The 10,983-nt window shown below is 36.0% G+C and overlaps 1 protein-coding gene across 5 annotated transcripts in view; it reads right to left on the bottom strand.

The window, feature by feature from the left end:
• GPC3 (glypican 3) overlaps window positions 1–10,983 on the bottom strand; it is a 121,116-nt gene that overhangs the window by 43,794 nt on the left and 66,339 nt on the right. Inside the window, exon 1 of one of the 5 annotated variants that reach the window (XM_087877616.1) lies at window positions 6,320–6,891. The exons of the other annotated variants lie outside the window; for them this stretch is intronic. The gene's annotated coding sequence lies outside the window, so the exon portion shown is untranslated. Of the gene's footprint in view, window positions 1–6,319; window positions 6,892–10,983 lie in introns of those variants that run through there. 5 annotated transcript variants of the gene reach the window in all.

Raw genomic sequence — 10,983 nt, 5'->3', positions numbered from 1 at the left:
TGTATTGCACTGTATTGTATTGTATTTTTATTTTTATTGTATTTTGTATTGTATTGCATTGCATTGCATTGCACTGTATTGTATTGTATTTTTTATTGTATTTTGTATTTTGTATTGTATTGTATTGCATTGCATTGCACTGTATTGTATTTTTTATTGTATTTTTATTGTATTTTTATTGTATTTTGTATTGTATTGTATTGTATTGTATTGTATTGTATTGCATTGTATTTTTTATTGTATTTTGTATTTTGTATTTTGTATTGTATTGCATTGCATTGCATTGCACTGTATTGTATTTTTTATTGTATTTTTATTGTATTTTTATTGTATTTTGTATTTTGTATTTTGTAATGTATTGTATTGTATTGTATTGTATTGTATTGTATTGTTATTGTATTGTATTGTTATTGTATTGTATTGCATTGCATTGTATTGCACTGTATTGTATTGTATTTTTTATTGTATTTTGTATTGTATTGTATTGCACTGTATTGCACTGTATTGTATTGTATTTTTTATTGTATTTTGTATTTTGTATTGTATTGCATTGCATTTCATTGCACTGTATTGTATTTTTTATTGTATTTTTATTGTATTTTTATTGTATTTTGTATTTTGTATTTTGTATTGTATTGTATTGTATTGTATTGTATTGTATTGTATTGTATTGTATTGTATTGTATTGTATTGTATTGTATTGTATTGTATTGTATTGTATTGTATTGTATTGTATTGTATTGTATTGTATTGTATTGTTATTGTATTGCATTGCACTGTATTGTTTTGTATTTTTTATTGTATTTTCTATTGTATTGTATTGCACTGTATTGCACTGTATTGTATTGTATTTTTTATTGTATTTTGTATTTTGTATTGTATTGCATTGCATTGCATTGCACTGTATTGTATTTTTATTGTATTTTGTATTTTGTATTTTGTATTTTGTATTTTGTATTGTATTGTATTGCATTGCACTGCATTGCACTGTATTGTATTGTATTTTTTATTGTATTTTGTATTTTGTATTGTATTGCATTGCATTGCACTGTATTGTATTTTTTATTGTATTTTTATTGTATTTTGTATTTTGTATTGTTTTGTATTGTATTGTATTGTATTGTTATTGTATTGTATTGCATTGTATTGCACTGTATTGTATTGTATTTTTATTTTTATTGTATTTTGTATTGTATTGCATTGCATTGCATTTCATTGCACTGTATTGTATTTTTTATTGTATTTTTATTGTATTTTTATTGTATTTTGTATTTTGTATTTTGTATTTTGTATTGTATTGTATTGTATTGTATTGTATTGTATTGTATTGTGTATTGTATTGTATTGTATTGTATTTTTTATTGTATTTTGTATTTTGTATTGTATTGCATTGCATTGCATTGCACTGTATTGTATTTTTTATTGTATTTTTATTGTATTTTGTATTTTGTATTGTTTTGTATTGTATTGTATTGTTATTGTATTGTATTGTATTTTTTATTGTATTTTGTATTTTGTATTGTATTGCATTGCATTGCATTGCACTGTATTGTATTGTATTTTTTATTGTATTTTGTATTGTATTGTATTGCACTGTATTGTATTGTATTTTTTATTGTATTTTGTATTTTGTATTGTATTGCATTGCATTGCATTGCACTGTATTGTATTTTTATTGTATTTTGTATTTTGTATTTTGTATTTTGTATTGTATTGTATTGCATTGCACTGCATTGCACTGTATTGTATTGTATTTTTTATTGTATTTTGTATTTTGTATTGTATTGCATTGCATTGCATTGCACTGTATTGTATTTTTTATTGTATTTTTATTGTATTTTGTATTTTGTATTGTTTTGTATTGTATTGTATTGTATTGTATTGTATTGTTATTGTATTGTATTGCATTGTATTGCACTGTATTGTATTGTATTTTTATTTTTATTGTATTTTGTATTGTATTGCATTGCATTGCATTTCATTGCACTGTATTGTATTTTTTATTGTATTTTTATTGTATTTTTATTGTATTTTGTGTATTGTATTGTATTGTATTGTATTGTATTGTATTGTATTGTATTGTATTGTATTGTATTGTATTTTGTATTGTATTGCATTGCATTGCACTGTATTGTATTTTTTATTGTATTTTTATTGTATTTTGTATTTTGTATTGTTTTGTATTGTATTGTATTGTTATTGTATTGTATTGTATTTTTTATTGTATTTTGTATTTTGTATTGTATTGCATTGCATTGCATTGCACTGTATTGTATTGTATTTTTTATTGTATTTTGTATTGTATTGTATTGCATTGCATTGCATTGCACTGTATTGTATTTTTATTGTATTTTGTATTTTGTATTTTGTATTTTGTATTGTATTGTATTGCATTGCACTGTATTGCACTGTATTGTATTGTATTTTTTATTGTATTTTGTATTTTGTATTGTATTGCATTGCATTGCATTGCACTGTATTGTATTTTTTATTGTATTTTTATTGTATTTTGTATTTTGTATTGTTTTGTATTGTATTGTATTGTATTGTATTGTTATTGTATTGTATTGCATTGTATTGCACTGTATTGTATTGTATTTTTATTTTTATTGTATTTTGTATTGTATTGCATTGCATTGCATTTCATTGCACTGTATTGTATTTTTTATTGTATTTTTATTGTATTTTTATTGTATTTTGTATTTTGTATTGTATTGTATTGTATTGTATTGTATTGTATTGTATTGTATTGTATTGTATTGTATTGTATTGTATTGTATTGTATTGTATTGTATTGTATTGTATTGTATTGTATTGTATTGCATTGCATTGTATTTTGTATTGTATTTTGTATTTTGTATTGTATTGCATTGCATTGCATTGCACTGTATTGTATTTTTTATTGTATTTTTATTGTATTTTGTATTTTGTATTGTTTTGTATTGTTTTGTATTGTATTGTATTGTTATTGTATTGTATTGTATTTTTTATTGTATTTTGTATTTTGTATTGTATTGCATTGCATTGCATTGCACTGTATTGTATTTTTTATTGTATTTTTATTGTATTTTTATTGTATTTTGTATTTTGTATTTTGTATTTTGTATTTTGTATTGTATTGTATTGTATTGTATTGTATTGTATTGTATTGTATTGTATTGACTTGCCTTGTGGATGCTCCATCACTGGAGGCTTTTAAGAAGAGATTGGACAACCGCTTGTCTGGAATGGTATAAGGTCTCCTGCCATGGGCAGGGGGTTGGACTAGATGACCTCCAAGGTCCCTTCCAACTCTGCTATTCTCTGATTCTGTCACATGCCAAAGCGCATGGATCCCCTTCTTCTCTCTGAAGCTGCCTGCATGCCTTGAGCATTTCCCACTAATTGGTCCCCCGCATCCAAACCTCTTTGCTGCTCAGGTGATCAAAGAATGCCTGTCTCCCCCACCCCCCCCACCCCCAATCCCACCAGCCTGTGAATTAGCACAGCAAAAGGGGAGAAAAAAGAGAGGGAGTGGAGGATTGTGACAGGCAGGAGGCATTACATTTTCTTTGAATGCTAAATAGTCCCACACCATCTTCGGCCTTCCAAACCTCCAGGGCACCATTAATAAAAAGGATGGAAACTTAACAAGCACTTTGGCAGGTCGCAGGTCGCTCACCTTTCCTGGCAGGGCAGCTTTCAACAGAATGGTAGACAGAAAGAGGGGGAGGGGGAGGGAAGGGGATCCGAGCCCCTAAAAATTCATAATTCCCATGAAAAATTGAAGCTTGTTTGGATTCTCCCTGTCGCGTTTCCCAGCTCACGTTAGAGCCAAACTGAGATCGAATTACAGATTATTTCTATCGTGGTGTGTGTGTGTGTGTGTGTGTGTGTGTGTCCCCGCAGGAAGACAGGGCTGAAAATTAAGCCACTTAGCAAGATTAAAAGCGCGGTACCTGGTGTTCACAGCACCTTTTAGTGAAGGTTGTCATTAAAGTAAAGCACATCGCACATTAAAATAAAGTTGATTATGCATCGGGCACTTTAAAGGTTGTGGAGTCCTTGGTGCTCTCCGAGCTTGGTTGTTCCCTGCAAAGGTTTCACTACCTGACCAGGTAACAACATCGTCATCAGTGAGCACTTCTGAAAATTCATATTTCTGTTCTACTCCAAATGATCAAGATGGCTAAACTCCTGTAAAAACAAATAGCCGGCAACCGGTACCCAGATAAGCAGGGATTAACCCCAGACAAACAATCAAGTAGAAAACCAAATGAAGAAACTACCCCCCCCCCAAAAAAACCATGCTTCTACCCACACCAGCAGGGCAAGTGACTGTATATAAACAGGGAGAAAACCCCACACTCCCTCACACTGATGACATTACGTAGTTGGATATTGAAATGTCTGCAAAACAACTAAGCTCAGAGAGCTTCAAGGACCACACAGTTCAACCCTGAGCTATAACATTCTCTTCTATTGGGACTTTAAACTTTATGCTGTTTCTTCCATCAATGATGATGGTTTATTATTATACTCATAGACAGTTCTTTAGCTGTTATTGGCTTAATTTTTCACTGAGTTCTTCCCCAAAACCTAGGGTGTTGTAACTTAGTGTTCCATATCCTTCTAGGGACACATGTTATCTGTAGCACTTACACAATAGTGAAGAAAACACATAAAGGGGCTGATCCAAAAAGGAAGGAAAGGGATCTACAGTGTCGCACAAATCCAACAAGCCATGGTCTGGGAAGCCTTCTCTTCTTCTCCCTTACCCAACCCAAATAGAGCTTCTTTGGAGTTGTCCATGGTGCTGGAAACTTCATCAGCCTTTGCTTTCTGGTCTGGTCACCACCATTTTCTCATCAAATGACAGTCAGTCAACATCTTTATCTTATCCAGATGAACTGTAGAAGACCCCCTCGCCTCTGATCTGCACCCACACCAGTGACGGAGCCCTTGAATCATGAACGAGGTATCCAACTACTACCCACTGTCCTCAGGCCACCTTCTCTTCTCAATAGTGGCTCTCCCCGACTTCAAGGTGGACACTTGTATCTGGGTGGGTCAGCCACCCCAACTTCAAAGCTCAGATCGTCATCAAGGTTAAAGGCCGTTCTACCCTCTAATAATCGCGACAGGATTTTACTCATCAGCTTTACTTTTTCTACTCCTGGAGAGTCAGTTTGGAAGAGAACAATACACTTTTTAAAGATTAGGAGGGGAGAAAAAAACTATTTCTGGTAGAACTTTTCTTTAATTAATGGATGCAGTCTGAGATAATTTAACATCGTATTCCACTGCCGCATTAAACTTTATGTAGCTTTTCTGATGTCTAATTATCATACTTTGCAACTAAGGGCAGGGAGGACGGGGAAGGGTGGGCGGAAGATGCATGATTAATTTTTACAATTTCTAGGACGGGAGAACAGAGGAAACACACAAACACACAGTCCAAGGCAGTGGATCTGGAGTTAAAATCTGAAAAATCTGCAAAAAAAAACAAAAAACAAAACACCTCCAAAAGGAATCAATTCCAATTCCTGGAATCAATTCTGATAAAAATCATGACCACCGTAATACAATTTTGTTGTGCCTCGGTCTACCAATATTTAAATCAATGAAATGGGTGCAACGGCTATTTTCTTGTTCCTGCAGGATTGAACTACCAGACTGAAGGACAAAATTAAGGTCTGTGGGCAACCCAGCATCTTGGCTGGCTGGAACTAACTAACCATTCCTGCAGAAAAAAAACATTTCAAGGCACGATTCATCTTATATGAAAGAATGATCAAATATTTCTTCCTTTTGTTTTAACTCAGGGTTTTTCTAGTTTCCTTTAAAAAAAAATTTTTTTTTAAATGCATTCCACTGTTTTTATTGGATTTCTCTTTTTTTTATTACATATTATAAGAAAAGCCTGCAACCTTTGACTGGTGTAATAGATTTTTGTTTTTAATGAAAAAAAGCCATTCTTGCATTTTCACAGAGATGGCATTTCGAAGAGATTTGTTCCTCTTTGCAGCTAGAAGAAAGTGAGAAAGATTCTTGAGAAATATAATGACAGGCACTTAACAATTTAATATTGTCAACACTGCACCTATGCTAACAAATATAATACCAAGACGCAACCCTTGGAAAATGAGATGCCGGGCTGAATTTACTGATCAATCCTGATAAAGTCAGCTTCAAGAATTATCCAATGCTTCCTAAATTTGTTATTTCCTTAGCAAATGCTTAAATCTTCAGCAGAAAAGTTGGGAATTAAGCATGAAGTAATTAAGAGATTCCCACCCACCGTAGCAAAAGAAAGCGGGTCGAACTGCAGGAAACTTACAGAGATGAAAGGAACCTTGGAGGTCTTCTAGTCCAACCCCCATTCTGAAAAGATTGACACACACATCATGAAGCCGTAGAGCAGACTTTTGTTCTTATAAACCAGGCAGAAAAGCGACTGAAAGACCCATTCTGAGTTTCTTTTGTAATTCACAAAGAGCAGTGATGTCACCATGCAGATATTTGGAGTTGAGAAGTTAATTTCTTTCTTGACTTTGGAACCGGACCGAGAGCCAACAGACTATTAATTGCCTACTAACAGATTTAATAAACGCAACCATGATAGCTTCGTTTGGGGCCAGCGTGCAAGTCTTCTTCTGCCTAAAGAGGCCTTTAAAATTAAATGCATCTGCCTGCTTTCCTCCAAGTCATGCATTTTTCATCAACCCACAGCTAGCAGATCCATTGCATCTATTGCCACGTTTACAGAAAGGGATGATTTAAGTCCAAGGCAGCCCAACTGTATTTTAAAATTAGCATCCATCTCTTGATTTATTTCAGACTCAGAATTGATGAACTCTTCCCCGCAGAAGGCAAGTCTGCCCAATTGCTTGGGTTGCCATCATAAATCCCAAAGGTGCTCCAGACCACCCAAGGTGAGTTCCCCAGGCCTCCTCCCCGAGGATGGAGGGCAGATCCAGGAAGGCCCCTTTGAGTAAACCAGCTGACAAAACACGAATGTAAGTAAGTGGAAGGGATGTTGTCCAACACAGGATGATGCAGGAACCTTAATGAGTTCTGAATCTACTGACTTTACAGAACTTTCTTTCGGAAAAGGGAGGGGGGATCAGATGTGTCTATCTTTTTGTCTGACTGTCTATCTTCCTACTTACCTACCTACCTAACTTGTGTGTCTGTCTATCATCTAACTATCATCTACCCTGTTTGCCCCCAAAATAAGACATCCCCTGATAATAAGCCCAATTGGGCTTTTGAGCACATGGCAATAAGGCCAAGTGCTTATTTCAGGGTTCAAAAAAATATAAGGGTCTTATTTTCGGGATCTTCCTATATCTATTTATCTACCTACCTACTTCTATCTGTCTATCGATCTACCTATCTATCTACCTACCATGTTTCCCCGAAAATAAGACCCTGTCTTATATTTTTTTTGAACCCTGAAATAAGCGCTTGACCTTATTGCCATGCACTCAAAAGCCCGATTGGGCTTATTATCAGGGGGTGTCTTATTTTGGGGAAAACAGGCTATCTATCTATCTATCTATCTATCTATCTATCTATCTATCTATCATCTATCTATCTATCTATCTATCTATCTATCTATCTATCTATCTATCTATCTACTTCTCTCTCTTGCATTCTCTCTCTCTCTCTCTCCCTCCAGAAAGCCACAAGATTTAATAACAGCCCATTAACTTTTTCTAAAGCAGGTCTACTGTAGCTGCATCAGAAATGGACAGCACAGGATTCCTGCAAATGTTCAACTGCACCCCAAACCCCTTTAAAAATTGCTACTAACACATAGCAAGTAACAGGACACATTGGATTAAAAAGGTAAACAGAGATCCTATGCTAATCTAGGTTCAAACAACATACTTTGATTTTTCCAGAATTCTGCATCAGGATGGTTTAACATTAGCTATTTTTTAACAAACGTGTAAAAGTTTGCAAATGACAGGTTTTGGTAAGACCGAGAGACACGTGGTTGATCAATCAATAAATAATCCGAAGATGGTTTGGAGCAGGAAAAGCAAACAGAAGGCTTCGTCTTGAGACTTAATTCTCCCCACACCGAGAATGCATATTTTATAAACCGTTGCATGCAAGAACCAACAGAGAATACATTTTTTTCAACACAGTTAAATATTCATCCCCAGGACTGGAAACGTTCAGACTCGCAAATTTTGCATTTGCAAAATGAGATGCCCAGATCAGCATTGCGCTGCCTCGTCGCAAGGAGCCTGCAACCACATTTAAACCATAGTTTAAAGCCAGCTCAGCACTGTGCAAAGCTCCCTCCTTATTTTTGCCTCTGGCCTTGATGATTTCTCTGGCTGTCAAATTTCATTCAAGGTTATTCAGACCCACCCCCCAATTTTCTTCAAAGGGGAGAAAGGGAGCGGAGGAGAAAACATTTAGTTGCAGTTGGAATTTGGTCTCCGAGAAACATTTCCATTTTCAGTTGAAGGCTAAGCCATTCACAGCTACGGATGGCAGAAAATGATTTTTATTTTTTTAATTAAAGAAAATAACCAAAACTTGTTTCGTTCTGAGCAAAGGTTCCCTTTCAAAGTCTCTCTTTAAGCTCAACTTGTAAATTCTAGGGGATTAATTCCAAGCACTTCTCTGAACTTCCAAAGCTATTATTTAATTTTGCAACTTTGGTCAAAATGTTATCTTTTTTATTTTTCTGTTGAGCTGTTCATCCCAAGCATAGACTGTTTTGCTATTCTTCAACACTCACAACAAATAGCAACAATATACACATATATATATTTTTAATAAACAGGGGAATAGGATTTTACTGGTTCAGCCATCAGGAGTACAAAATCTGAATTCGTCTCCTTTTTTTAAACAGGGAAGGCAGGAATTAGGGGAAAAAATGATGATCCTTCGGTCAATCTCTGATTTTGCTCATATTCCATTAATGCCTTATTCAATTGCTCTCAAATTAAACTCAGTGGTGGAATTAATTTTTTTTTACTACCAGTTCTGTGGGTGTGGCTTGGTGGGCGTGGCAGGGGAAGGATACTGCAAAATTCCCATTCCCTTCCCATTCCTGGGGGAAGGATATTGCAAAATCCCCATTCCCTCCCCACTCCTGAGGGAAGGATATTGCAAAATCCCCATTCCCTCCCCACTCTGGGGCCAGCCAGAGGTGGTATTTGGTTCTCCGAACTTCTCAAAATTTCCACTACTGGTTCTCCAGAACCTGTCAGAACCTGCTGAATAGCACCCCTGATTAAACTCCTCTTAATATGATCAAAACAGCTGAGCATCCAAAGAAAATAATTAATGTTCAGAACGAAAAATACGGGAATTAGGTAGCAACCTGGCAATTTAAAGAGAATTGGCTTAGACAGAGAGTATCCAATTATCCAATGATCTTCTATCAATTTTAACATCGCTCATATATTTTAATGTTTCTATTCGTGTGTTCTCCTGCATTGTCTAAAACTCTCCAACCGTTAGATTTTGAACGTGAATTCTGTGCTGGGAATTCTGGGAAACAGAATGAAAACCTCTTTCCTTTAAGATGCAAAGCCGGGGATGGGGGTTGGGGGGGCAGCATGATTTTTAAAAAGCAGGAAAACCCGAGGGAGCTATTAGCTTCTCATGATATGGATCGGAGTGAACTGTGATTCCCTCTGGAGACCGAAATTGAGGAAGAGGCTAAAACGAACACTTTATCCATCAGCCAGGCAGAAATTCTATTCAACCGGTAAAGCCCCGGTAGAAACAAGGTCAATGCTAGGATCTAACGTTTGCACTAAAAGAGGCAGCGAGAGTTATTCCCCAACTCTTCAAAAATTCTCCTTATAGAACTCCAAAGGTTGATTTCACGACGCTTTTAAATTTGTGATCTCGATGGCAGAAGGAAGACTGGTTCTGCGCAGAACGATGCAGCCGAAAATGGCAAAGGAAGGAAGGGAGGGAGGGAGGGAGGGAGGGAGGGAGGGAGGAAGGAAGGGGGCTTTAAGACAAAAAGGCAGCATGGGAATTGAAATCCACAAGTTGTAAAGTTGCCAGGTGTTGTGGCCTGTTGGCCCCCGGCCCTTCCAGCAGTCAAATTGGATGAAGAGGGGGTGTGGGAGTCAGGGTCAGCATCAAGGCAACCTGAGAGCTCTGAGGGGGAAGAGCAGGGGTGAAATGCTCCTAGTTTGGAACAGATCGGGCGATCCAGCAGCGATTGTGGCTCCACCCACTCCCTTAGCCTATTTAAGGAAGAACGCCGACTGAAACAATTTGCAGGGAACAACTTTGTTCACATACCTTCATATTCTTGTCTTGCTTTTCTTATCTTATTAGCTTCCTGCAAATTGCTTCTGCGCATTCTGCCAACCACAGTAAGCTTTCAGTATTATTCTTTGAATTCTTGGCGGCTGATTAACAGACGTTGTTGTCAAATACTGGTTTCTTTAGTAAACTAAGGTTTGAACGGACTTTATGTGTGCTGCGTTCTTTGGGGTCCGTAGCTGGGGCAGAACAGAAGGTTGCAAAATTGGATTGCACGACCCCCCTGGGACACAGCGACTGTCATAAATGTGAATCAGTTGCCAAGCGTCTGAATCTTGATCATATGGTTATGGAGATGCTGGAAAGGTCGTAACTGTGAAAAACAGCCATAAGTCCTTGTTTTCAGTCCCACTGTAACTTTGAATCAAGACTAAATGAACCATTGTAAGTCGAGGACTTCCTGTTCCAGGGTCCTGGGGTCATGTGACCATGCCACTTTTCTTAAAGCGAAGAAAAACCAAGGGGGATGTTCCTAGGAATAGCAATAATTTGCTATAAACTTGGGAAGTCTTTCTTTTTGGGGTCAAAAGGTCTGCCCTCCCACCAATTAAAGAAAATTAAAACTGCAGCTAAAACTGCAAGTTTTGCATAGCTGGAGGCGGTGAAAGTCGCTTGCTCTCAAACAGACGCCTTTTCCCATTTTGCAATTAAAGCCTCTCTGCATGTCTGCACCGAGATAGATTTGGG

Source organism: Pantherophis guttatus, chromosome 12 (genome assembly GCF_059756535.1).
Source record: "Pantherophis guttatus breed Tessera chromosome 12, ASM5975653v1, whole genome shotgun sequence".
Taxonomy (NCBI): Eukaryota; Metazoa; Chordata; class Lepidosauria; order Squamata; family Colubridae; genus Pantherophis; species Pantherophis guttatus.
Note: the sequence above shows the minus strand (reverse complement) of the source record. Positions and strands in the feature narration are given on the sequence as shown.